We start from the raw sequence: 10979 nt of genomic DNA on the forward strand, positions 1-10979 counted from the left end.
TCTAAGAGAAACAATCTCCAGGGTTGCCAAGTGCAAAAAATAAGGAGTGGAACGTGTGTGCGTGTGCATGCGCGTTTGGGTACACTCGTGTGCGCTTGCTCAGCAAAGCTTTACTGAGCATCTGCCACGTGCCAGAAGGTTTCCTACACAGTGAACAAAATAGACAAAATCCTCTTTTCATATATACAAGCCTTTGTGGAGCTCACATCGTTATTATATTACATGTTAGCTTCTTATATCAACGGGGAGAAGAGTAAGTGGACAGGGTGGAAAGTCATATGTGGACAATGAAGAGACGGGGGAGGGGTACAGGGACAGGGGTGCCATGGTCAATCAGGTTCTCAGAGAAAAGCTGAGAAAAGCCAAGGCTTGGGGATGGGGAGGGGGAGGGGCTTCGCACCTGGATGGGGAAGAGCGGTCCAGCCAGAAGTTGCAGCAAGGGCCAAGGCCCCAGAAGGAAGTCTGGTGGCTGGATAGAAGAAAAGCCAGGGGCCAGGGAGGCTGAAGCAGTGGGTTCCAAGGAGAGCAAGGGGGAGACATTCCAGAGGAGAGGGAGCATAGAAAATCATTGGCTTTTGAAGGACTCTGGCTTAACACCCAGAGATGTGACATGATCTAACCCCAGGTTTTAAGAAAATACAGAGAAAATTTCCAAACAGATGCACACCAAGCCATAATGGTGGTCGCTTCCAGGGAGGGGAAGAGTGGGGAGCAGGCAGGGAGGTGTGGGAGAGAATGACTTTGCATTATATTCTGCGGCCTGTTTTGTTTCTTAGTTTCACTGCACACAGATTGCTTTTTCCATTAGGAGCTCTTTGCCCTGTGTAAAATACAAAATAAAAGAACATCCCCCAGAAAGGGACCCCCCCTTATTCCTGGATGGCTCAATAGTCTAGAGGTTGCCTGTGTGATATCTCAGGTTAGGTTTCCCTCCAGGGCATCGGGAGAAAGCTCCCAGGAGGAGAGTTGCAGGTGCTTGAGGTGGGACTCCATTGGCATGTACAGGAATTGGAGGAGACAGGAGCTGTTCTTTAGTGCATTGCACACAAAGAAGGAGTAAATAGAAGGGAACAGGTGGGCTAAGAGAAGAGCTCAGGAAGTTGCACAAAACCCAAAGCCTACCTCTCTTGGAGCCCACACAAAACCAAGAACGTCCTGGAAGGAGGGCATAGATGCAAATCCCCTCTGCCTAGTGTGCTCTGGGGGGGAAACATGTTTTTTAAAAGTTTTTAGGAAAATCTATGGTTCACCAATTTGTTGGGTTTTTTTTTTAGGAAAGGAATTGTAAAGGGGCCCCCTGAGTGGCTCAGTTGGTTAAGCATCCAACTCTTGATTTGGACTCAGGTCATGATCTCAGGGTTGTGAGATCAAGCCCCATGTCGGGGTCCATGCTCAGCAGGGAGTCCGCTTGAGATTCTCTCTCTCCCTCTAACCCTGCTTGCGTTCTTTCTTTCTAAAATAGGTAAATAAATCTGAAAAAAAATGAAAAGGAATTGTAGACAGCAGTCAACTTTTGAATACACCTGGGATGCCCCACCCTGTCCTCCACACCCATTCATATCACTTTCTCTTCAAGCCTGGCTCTAAAATCCTCACCTCTTCCAGAAAGCTCTCTCCAAGTAATTCACCTACCCTCATCCAGTCTACCAAGAGATGCTCAGCACTCAAGCCACTAGGCCCACTTCCCTGGTCCATGGCAGATGTCAGCAGTGGACCTGGAAGACACGGATGCATTGAAATCAATTACTCGACCAAATCACGGGGCCTCTCTGACCCTGTCTCCTCATCTTCAAAATGATGGCATGAGATTAAAGGATCTCTATAAAATGATCTCGAACAAATCTACTCACTCAATCATTTGTTCTAAAGCAACTGGTTGTTGGGATAGCCCATGACCCAACTCAGAAAATGAGTTACTGAAAATGGAGCTCAAAAGCTCTGAGCAGGCCCAGCTTTGCTGTAATAAAGACACAACCTTTCACTTTGATGACTTTGAAGGGGACAGCTCTCACTTGGTATGAAATTTCCCATATATACTTTTTAAAATTATTTGTGAGTTCCTCAAAGACAAGCCTCTTATCCTACTTTCCCTCATCTGCTCCAAATTTAAGGTTCAGCATGGAGTTATTGATAAGCCAGGTCAGTGACAGAGGAAAGCCAAACTGGTTTTAGCCTCTGCTTATAGATTTAGCTGTTACTCTGCTTCAAACCCTGCCATGGCTATCCATCGCTCTTGGGAAAGAGGTTTGTCTTCTGGTTTTGATTTTTTGAGGTGACCCACCTTCACCCTTTACCTACCCCCCGCCCAGCCTCAGCGTGGGTCACTCAGCCCACTAACCTTCCCAAACTGGAGCTTCTCAAATTGCTTTTCAGGCTACCTGCATTGGAATTATCTGAGAGGCTTGTTTAACATGCAGCAGTCTAGGCCCCCATCAGACCTATTAAATCATGCTCTCTCAGTGTGGGTCCCAGGAATCTGCATTTTTGGCACATGCATAAGGCAATTTGTAAGAGCTCTGAGGTGTGAAAACCACCGTTTCTGCTCAGCCACCCTAACCTTCTTTTAATGTCTCGAATGAACTAAACTCCTTCCCACTGAATTGTCTAGTGGTCTGTAAAAAATTACTCCAAAATTTAGCAGCTTAAAGCCACCAACACTTATTACATCACAGAGTTTCTAGTGGTGAAGAATTTGGGGAACAGCGTGGCTAGGCACTTCTGGCTTATGGTCTCTCATGAGATTTCAGAGGTGTTGGCCAAGGCCACAATCCCTTGAGGGGGCCGGAGGATCTGCTTTCAAGCTTTCTCACATGGCTGTTGGCAGGAGCCTCTATGGGCTTCTCCACAGTGCTGTCCACATGTGGTGGCAGCTCATCTTCCTCACAACAAGTGACCTGAGGCAGAGAGTGGGCACCCAAGACTAAAGTCACAGTCTTTTTATAACCTAATCGTACAGGTGACATACCATCACTTCTGCCATATTCTACTCGTTAGACGTGGGTCACTAGTCCAGCCTCACATTCAAGGGGAGGAAATCAAGCTCTGTGTCTTGAAGGCAGGAGTATCAAAGGATTTGTGGACATATTTTCTAAAATACTGCTGTACTTCAACATCTTCACCAATGCAATTTTTAGTAAGTGAAATGCATCCCCATCCCCTACACACACACACACACACACACGCACCACTCGTGCACACTTGCCAGGCTAAATCCTCCTTGCTCTTCAAGTTTGAGTCAAGCATCACTTCCTTCAGGAGCTAGCTATCCTATGTGGTCACAGGGTGGTAGTACAATTGCACAACCCCAGGGGGCACCATTCACCTGATAGTCATTATAGATTTATGTTAAGTAAAACAATTTTTCAGCAGGTGACTGAATGTATAAGAGGCCTATATTCTTGAATATCTGTCCCAATTTTCAGGGAAGTCTTTGTCTGGCTACAGGCTGGTGAGAAGCCATCTCAGGAACCCCATAGGTCCACCTTGCATGGCCCACTGCCAGGCCCCAGACTCACAGCAGAGCTCCTACCCCCCATGGAGGGCCTACAGCCCAAACCCCACTTGCTGGCTGAGCTCCAGGCCATGTGGTGTCTTTCAAGCAGTTGGCAGCACTGATGAGCATGAGCTTGGTTCTACAGGGCAGAGTCTCATGATTGTTTGTTGGGCAAATGCATCCTCAGGTGGTTGGATGCTCCACACCCTCAATGGAGGAGCTGTGAGCTGCCAACTCAGAGATGATCCAGGGCAAGAACTGTGAATCAGGCAGGGCTGATAGATGCCTGTGTGGAGAGGCCATGCTGACTGGTGAGGAAAACTGAGTTCTGAGAGTCAGATACAATTTCTCTGCTTGTGTGAGCCTAGGACCTTCTCTTAACCTGGGTCTTCCCCATCTCGGGATGGTTGAAACATTAAGTAAGGTGTGAGAACACACTGAGATGTATATGTTTCATACAAACATAAGGCATTATTCCACCAAGCCAAATCTGAGGGCAGGTCGGGGAGAAAGGAACTCTAGAGCTCGAAGACTTTGTAGAAATCAAACAAGCAAATCGCATCAGGAAGCATTGATTACCACGAAGTGTCATCCAGCTATTGAGAAGAGTGAGTTAGATCTCTACCCATTGACTTCAAGGACATCCGTGATGTGATTGTTAAGTGAGAAAAGCCAAGGAAATGTATTTTGTGAGGCGCGTGGCTGGCTCTGTTGGTAGAGTATGGACTCTTGATCTCAGGGTTATAAATTCAAGCCCCACATTGGGTGTGGGAATTACTTAAAAATAAAATCTTGGGGAAAAAAAGAAATGTATTTTGGGATCCCATCTTTGTAAAAACAATGATTTTTTTAAGGAAACATTAATTTAGCTATTTCTACCTATGAGGCCAGGGTTGCTGTGTTACGCTACTCAGGGAGTTCCATTCTCATTATAGTCTATGTGAAACTGCATCCCTACCCCCATGATTAGTGCAGTTCTCAGCCTGTGCAACTGTACAAAGAGCCCTGAATAAGATGCTGTGCAGGGACCTAGAGGACATAAAAAGAAGGGTGAAGTAGTCACTACCCCTGCTTTGCTTCACAGTTATCCTGTGAGACCACTTGAACACCAGGATCTCTGATCATCCTGTTTGAGCATTTCAGAGGCCAGAACTCTCCCACCGACAAGCACATAAATGTCTCAAGAGCTTACTGGAAAAGAAGTTCAAATATGGGTCTCCGATACATGATAGCCCACTTACCTCCATTTCCTCAGGAACAGACCCTCAAAAGTGACTGAGACACTCAAGGACATGGGCATGAGAAGATGAGGGGAGGGGATCCCTCAGGAAAGACACCAAGATCCATTGCAGCAATAATAGGTTTCCAGAATGGGGAAAAATTGGAATCAACCTGCATATCCATCAAGAATGGATAAAGGAACTCTGGTATCTCAAAGTGATCCAAAAGGATGGAAGCGATTTAGGTACCTCAACATGGAGAGATGTCAAGTGAAAAAAGCAAGTTGCAGAATATGTATAGTGATTCCATTAAAAATAGCTGTGTGTATTATGGAATGCATATATTATGTATATACATATACTAAATGTATCTGCTTTGAAAAAGAGTCTTCAGGGTTATATGCCAACTGTAAACAATGGTTACTTGCTGGAGTAGATATCGAGGGAGAGAGACTTCCACCATTCACGTTAGACGCTCAGTAAAAGCAAGATATAAAATGTATTGAAGTCACAAAAGCTGAACTTATGTCAGGAGTTCTTAACGTCTTTTAAATAAAATGCATATGAAATTATTTTAAAACTAAAGGAAAAGAAAAAGGAAACTAATTATTTTAAGGAAGGAAAACTAATTATTTTAAAAAGGAAACTAATTATTTTAAAACTAAATAATCAAAGTATTTTTTAAAACAGATGTTTTTGAAGTGGACTGTGGGTTTTATTAATGCATTACATAACAAGATGTAGCAGCAAGTCTAATGCTTACCATCATTTCAAAAAAGCAGTGAGCACACACAGTACTTCAAGATGTCCACGACCATCGTGTAGTATGAAGACGTCTGTGATTCCTACTGGTGACAAAGTCACAGGTACCGTGAACCCCAAAGTGCTAAAACTCACTGAGAGACCAGTGAAAATAAAGATGTAATTTTTTTATTGTCCAAGTTCATGGACTCCCGATTTCTATTCGTGGACCTCAACTGAAGAACTCGGATTATTTCCGCCATCTAGAAGGTCAGCACTTGTCTCTTGGTCAATTCTTCCTTCTCTTCTGGGAGGGACCACCTTGGAGAATTTGTTGATTCATGCAAATGTAGGGGATGTTCTTGGGGTGAATAGTGTCAGTGAAACAACCCAAATTCAGATGCTTCTCATGGTCTTTTTTCCCCCACTTTCTTGAGATATAATTGATATTTAAGGTACACAATGTATTGATTTGATACATTTATGTATTGCAAAATGATTACTACCATAACATTAGTTAACACCTCCTTCCTGTCACATAATTACTTCTTTATTGTAGTGAGAAAATTTTAAATCTTCTCTCTTACTAACTTTCAAGTATATAATACAGCATCATTAGCTATAATCACCATGCTGTACATTAGATCCCTAGAATTTGTTGAACTTATAATTGGAAATTTGTACCCTTTGATCAACATCTCCCCACTTCCCACCCCTGGACCCCTGGTGACAACTCTACTTCTGTTTCTCTGAGTTCAGCTTTTTTAGATTCCACATATAAGTGAAATCCTACATTATTTGTCTCTCTCTGTCTGACTTATAAAATAGGTCTTTAATTGAGACTGTGCCTTCCCTGGTTAGTGATGGTGGTGGTGATGGTAGTGAAGGTGATAATTATGGTGGTGGTGGTGAAGGTGATGGTCATGGTGGTGGTGGTGGTGGTGGTGATGGTGAAGGTGATGGTCATGGTGGTGATAGTAGTGGTGATGATGAACGTGATGGTCATGGTGGTGATGATGAAGGTGATGGTCATGGTAGTGATGGTGGTGGTGATGGTGAAGGTGATGGTCATGGTGGTGTTTGTGGTGGTGGTAGTGATGGTGGTGAAGGTGATGATCATGGTGGTGGTGGTGAAGGTAATGGTCATGGTGATGATGATGGTGGTGATGGTCATGCTGGTGATGGTGGTGGTGATGGTGAAGGTGATGGTCATGGTGGTCATGGTGGTGGTGGTAGTGATGGTGGTGAAGGTGATGGTCATGGGAGTGGAGTGGTTGCTATAGTATGTGCTCTGTCCAAGAGCTACTCACTCTTGGACATCAGAAAGTATAACTTCCCCACACTCTGGAAGCAGGACCATAAAGAGGGCAAGACAAAGCCCTTTGTTCTGCTGAAGAGTTCTGAAGTCCCAAACGCACTATGTTCTGTTGAATATTTGATTGTCTTTTCCAGGCCAGAAAAACTAAACCTTATTTTATGAATGAGGCAGTTGGTATTCCCGGTGGCAATTTTGTTTGCAATCAAGAACAGAAGGAGGCTATTGCCGGGGGGGGGGGGGGGGGGGGATGTAGGGTGGAGATGGTTCTTGTACCTCCAGGAATAAGGTGGAATTGGGCCTGGACTGTGAGTTAATGAAGATGCACTGAGATCCGTGTTGGAGGCCGTGCTGGCCCTCACCAGGGAACAGAAATCAGACTGAGACTTCTAGGCCCCCCAAAGTAGATGCTTCTGGTAGCAATTGCTATTTACTCTGTCGTGCTTCTGTGATCCCAAGTCTTCAGAGCAGACTTGTTGACTGTTACCATCTGGGCAGAGCTGAGCTTCAAGAGGCTTCAGGGACCCCCAAAGGCTAGGTTGGGAAGAAGCCAGACAGCACTGACCTAGGACCTTGAGGCAATGCTTTTGGGGTGAGACGGGTGGCCAGACTGACAGGTGGCTACAAGGAAGGTTTTGTGGAACATGCAAGCATTCCTCAGAGCTCCCCCACAAAGTACCTGGGGACTTCCTGCTGTCCTCAGGTTGGAGGCTCAGACTCCCGGTATCTGAACATTAAGGGGACATGCTTCTCCCAAAGTTCGTGAGTTCAAGGTCATCTTGGTCACTTCTGCTTCAGGGAGCCTGATTCACTTAAAACAAGCATCATTTAACTTGGAAATGACTAAATAAATAACAGTGAAGATCAAACAGAAGGAAAGCAAGTGGAGGGAGGAAGAGATGGGAGCAAGAGAGGAACTATATGGGTACAACCAGAGGGTGGAAGGAGACAGAGTAAGAGCAAGCAGGGAGAGCCATGAAACAGCACACTACTTTCTCCCTGGGTCGAAATGTACCCCTTGCCCCAAATCCACACAGGGGCCTACAAAAACCTGGAAAAGCTGATAGGAAGCAGCGCTGTCTGTCGTAGAGAAGAAGAAAGGTGGACCTGATCCTTTTGCTCTAGAAACCTGGGGAAGTTGCATTCAGACCCAGTGGGCCAAGGGCCAATGCTGGAGGCCTGAGCTTGGCCCCTGGCCTGGGGTCTGGTGGGGAGAGTAAGGGAGCCCTGAGGTCTCCTTTGAAGCTGCCCAGCCCAGTCCTCCAGGCCAGAAAGACAGGCAGGAAGTGAGTGTGCTGGGACAAGCAGTGTGCAAACATGGGCACTGTGTCTGGGTTGCTGCAAGGGGTCGAGAGGGAGACGCCCAACCCCGAAACATGCCTGAGCTGGAGGACAGCTCCACAGTGCGACAGAAACAAACATGAAAGTTGGGGGCCAAGCATCAACTGGAGGCAGCTTTGGGAAGTTTGAGAAACTCACCAGGCCACTAAAAAAAATGCAACTTCGCCAAAAATTTGCCATGACCTCACTTTTTTTTTTTTAATGAGCAGCTGTCCTGATACTAATCCTGCCTCTTCCCATAATCTCGTTTTCATGAGATTGGAGGGAACATGTCAGGAGCCTAAAGCAAGTATGTTGTCATTGAAGCTCAGGCTTCTTTATAACGTGCACCGTGATTGTGATTGTCCGCTGTGTCCACTGCCAGATGTAAGCCTGAGGGTGCCATGTTCACAGCTGGGCCCCCAGCATGGCACCTGGAAAAGCAAGCTCTCACTGCCCATCAGCATGGCTGCAAACATAGGGAGGGGAAGGGGGAGGTAGGTCTGTGAAATTGCGTCCCTTCTGACAAAGGTTAGAGAAAAAATATGGTCCACTTGGAATTCCATCATATAGTCATGGGTTGGTCGTTAAACAGAACCACCAGACATTCAGTTTTAAGAAACTGTCTCTTGGCCCTCAAATATCCTATAAGGAAGGGTACGTCCTTCCTAGAAGGGCTTCCGGTGGGGTGGGAATTTTTATTTGCCCTAGAATAGAAAGCCTGGGAGAAGCGATGGGGGTCTCAACACCAAGTCCAATATCTTTTTCATGACACTGTTTATTCTGCCCTGCCCCATATGGAAATCGGGTCATGGTTGGGATCAAGGCACAGAATATGGGGGTGGTAGTGGGTTTCACCTAAAATTGAGGTGTTCCTGCATCACTGCTGGCCTTGACTGCACCCCACCCCCAAAGCCCCAGAGAAATCACACATGCATGTTCAGTCCAGGAACAGGCGCAACCCAGCCATGCCTGACAGGTTTGGGACACTATAAGTAGCTGGCTGAGGCTCTGGATACCAAGTAAGAGATTGGGATGGGGAAAGGGGTGGTGAGGGAGGAAGGGGAAGGATTTCTGGATTGCCTGACAAACATAAACCCAGGCCTGAGCTTCAGTCCGGGCTCTGAGGACACAGGATCACAGTATATCTCAGGTGCCTGTTTACTCCCTCCCCTTTCCCCACCTCCTCCCCCACCACTCTCTCATTCTGTCCTCTTTTATCTGGCACCAATATAAAGTGCAGGCTCTGAAAATGTGCGGTCTCTCGAGAAGGGTGGGGCTACCAGAAAGCTTCTAGGAATGAATGACTCAGCCAACGCTGAAAAGAGCCACATTGTCTAGATGCATCCCTTTGCTCGCACACATCTCACAAAGAAAGCACTTTTATGACCATTTTACCACCTCTGTTGACACATGGAGCGAGGCTACAGGCCTGAGATTCCTGCTGCTTCTGGTTTTCTGTCTCCACACACACACTGTCCGTCCCTGGTTGGGATTCCTGTGCTGTATCCCCTGCTCCGTGGAATTTCTCGGCTACCTCTGAGGACCCTTATCAAAGCCCAAGGGTCAAAATCCTTACCTCAGGGTACCCGTGTTTTGTTCTCCCTGTCCTAACAAAATGACTTAAGGGGATCACTGTGAGGTCTTTGTGACTCCTACATGAGGACCTTGGGTCAAGAAAAGGAAGATTAGCTGCTCATGTTGTGCCAGTCACATGGGCTGTTAATAAAGTCCACCACTCATGGAAGGCACCTCTGTCTTGGTCCCACCAGGCCTCCCATTCCAGTAAGAGAGCTCCCAGGCCACCCCCAAACATCTGGCTTGCACGCACCTGCACCAGCAGGTTTATGCAGTTAACCTCCTGGAGGGCTTTCTGGGAGGATCTTATCTGCCAAGCAGCCTAATCTTCAAGACGTGCTCCCGGGCCATGACTGAGACATTGCAGCATGCGGGACTATCTGATGTCCTTACAGACCCACCAGAGTGAAAACGACCAGAGGCCGAGGTCAAGCATTACTGTTTAAACACCAACGGTGGAATTTGCAAATGGGTAAATACCATATTGTGAGCAGGAGCCAAAGAATTTGTTCAAAAACAGCTACTCAGTATGTGTCAGAAGGAGGCCTTCATTACAGAGCAATGCAGAAGGGCCAACAAAATACAGTTTCGGGTGTTTCGTAAACCTACCATGGCAGGGAGACTAAGTGAAACAGCTCTCCTGCCAAACAGAATAATTCCAGATGCTGAAGAGATAAATAAGAGGCTGTGATCTGTGGAACATCAGAGAAAGCTAGTCCCCTCTTAGAGATGGAAGTTCAATATGTTCAGAGGAACTGGGATAGCCCAGACCCCTCCAGCTTCGAAGAATCCCCATTCCATTCCATGCCCCACCTGCTCAGCTCAGATTTCAGCCCCCGGAAGGGCTGCACGCCTGTTCTGGGAGCACCAGGAATATCTCTCAGGTTCTCATGAACAAAGCTGGTGCCGCAAGCATCCACTGGCCTCTGGCAGACCCAGGACAGTGGGACCCTGCGTGCTGGGGTGTTGTGAAATCAAGAAGCTCTCCTCCCCCTTTCTGTGCATACTCAGAGCTTTCTAGGGTTTTAGCAAAAGAACCTTTTAGGAGGAGTTTGACTCACTGGTCCCCACCTCCATCGCGCTCAGGAAGGTCTGGAGCAGAAGACAAATCTAAGCAACACGGATTACTGAGGATCACCCTCCCTCCCCCAATGACGGAGGCTTCATTACTGGGTCCAGCTGGTCTTGTTTAACTGTGTCTTCCCAGCAGCCCCCTCGGTGCTCATGCAAACGTAATCACGGCTGGTCAAATCCCCATGGTGGCTGGGCCTGTGAACCCCAGCTTGGGCTCGAACAGAGTCCCCCCTTTCAA

The sequence above is a fragment of the Phoca vitulina genome, unplaced genomic scaffold (genome assembly GCF_004348235.1).
Source record: "Phoca vitulina isolate PV1807 unplaced genomic scaffold, GSC_HSeal_1.0 scaffold47, whole genome shotgun sequence".
Taxonomy (NCBI): domain Eukaryota; kingdom Metazoa; phylum Chordata; class Mammalia; order Carnivora; family Phocidae; genus Phoca; species Phoca vitulina.